We start from the raw sequence: 2,050 nt of genomic DNA, 5'->3' as shown, positions 1-2,050 counted from the left end.
CATGGACATCTTCACAATATTTGTTCTTCCAATCCATGAGCATGGAACATTTTTCCATTTCTTTGTGTCTTCCTCAATTTCTTTCATGAGTATTTACAGTTTTCTGAGTACAGATCCTTTGCCTCTTTGGTTAGATTTATTCCTAGGTATCTTATGGTTTTGGGTGCAGTTGTAAATGGGATCGACTCCTTAATTTCTCTTTCTTCTGTCTTGTTGTTGGTGTATAGGAATGCCACTGTTTTCTGTGCTTTGATTTTATATCCTGCCACTTTACTGAATTCCTGGATGAGTTCTAGCAGTTTTGGGGTGGACTCTTTTGGGTTTTCCACATAAAGTATCATATCATCTGCAAAGAGTGAGAGTTTGACTTCCTCTTTGCCGATTTGGATGCCTTTGATTTCTTTTTGTTCAACCAATACCATTTTAATACATTGATGAAGCATATATTTATTCATACCTCTTAAATACAAGTGAGGTTTTTTTTTAACATTTTTTTATTTTTAAGTAATCCCTATATCCAATGTGGGGCTCAAACCTACAACCCTGAGATAAGGAGTCACATGCTCCATTTCCTGAGCCAGCCAGGTGCCCCAAATACAAGTGGATTTTTAATGGACAATTTTTATGATCACTCAGCATCATTTAAAATATATGAAGGCATTGATTTCTTTATTGCTGGTACTACATTCAAAATATCTTTGAAGGTCTGACTTTTATAAGCCTTGCACTTGACGTACTCTGTATAGGTCAATGACAGTTTTTAAAAGATGTAAAGTTTTCTTTAAAAACTTTAAAAAACTTGTTTCTATCTAAATTTCTTTTTAATCTAAGTATCCTCTCTAGAACTCACAAAATCACACCAGAATTTCTTCATGGCTGTCTTCCTTTCTTTGTTTTGCAGAGTGTAGATAATTAGGTTCTAGATGGGTTGACAATGGTGTAAAATACAGCAAGGAACTTATCCAGAAAGTGGTTGTTGAAGGGTCCGATCCGTGTGAAGATGCATGGGCCAAGAAAGAGAATCATCACTGTGATGTGATCAAAGTGGAATGAGCTTTGGGTGGCCCAGTAGAAGAGTGACTCTTAATGGTTTTGAGAATCAGACTGTAGGAGATAAGCAAAATCATGAACCAGCTCACAGCGATCATCCCACTGCTGGCAACAGTGACAGTCTGTACAATATAGGTATCTATGCAAGCAAACTTAGTAACCAGAGGGAGATCACAGGAAATGGTGTCCACTACATTGGGACCACAGAAAGGCAAATTCACAACAGAGTATCTGAAGCCCTAAATGAACACCTAAGAATCATGTGGTCACTACCAGCAAAACACACACCTTCCTGCTCATGTTGGTTGTGCAATGTAGGGGCTTACAAATAGCGGCATATCTGTCACATGCCATGGAGACCAAAAGTTCCATTTCAAATCCACCCAGTAAGTGAAGGAGAAAAATCTGTGTGAAGCATCCAGCAAAGGAAATGGTCTTATGCTTTTTTACCAACCTCACAATTATCTTAGTGGAAATGGAAGTGAAGTTCATTCCACAAAGGAGAGAGTCCCAGGAAGAAAGTACATGGGGGGTGTTCAGGTTTGGGATGTAAATCACTGACCACAATGGGAAGGTTACCTGAAACTGTGGCCAAGTAGACAACTAGGAAGAGTGCAGAGAGAAGAAACTATATATCCTGGCAGGTGGTCAAAATGAATTCTGACACTTCAGACTGATTTAATTATTCTGTGGACTCCACTGAGTGGCTTGTTCTGGGATGACCTGTAGAGAGCGAGAAGAGGGCACTAATGCCATGGAGGTTGCCAAGCATTTTCATTCATTTGGGTCTTTTATTTATTTATTTTTTAAAGATTTTATTTATTTATTTGACAGAGAGAGACACAGCGAGAGAGGGAACACAAGCAGGGGGAATAGGAGAGGGAGAAGCAAGCTTCCTGCTGAGCAGGGAGACCCATGCGGGGCTTGATTCCAGGACCCTGGGATCACGACCTGAGCCAAAGGCAGACGCTTAACGACTGAGCCACCCAGGCACCCCCAT

At 40.1% G+C, this 2,050-nt stretch overlaps 1 pseudogene; it reads right to left on the bottom strand.

The window, feature by feature from the left end:
• Positions 1–826: 826 nt before the first annotated feature.
• LOC112817946 (olfactory receptor 4K17-like) lies at positions 827–1,822 on the bottom strand (annotated as a pseudogene).
• Positions 1,823–2,050: the final 228 nt, after the last annotated feature.

Source organism: Callorhinus ursinus, unplaced genomic scaffold (assembly GCF_003265705.2).
Source record: "Callorhinus ursinus isolate GAN/ISIS: 27379988/994484 unplaced genomic scaffold, GSC_fseal_2.0 scaffold2724, whole genome shotgun sequence".
NCBI lineage: Eukaryota > Metazoa > Chordata > Mammalia > Carnivora > Otariidae > Callorhinus > Callorhinus ursinus.
The sequence above is the reverse complement of the archived record's forward strand: the minus strand, read 5'-3'. Positions and strand labels throughout refer to the sequence as shown.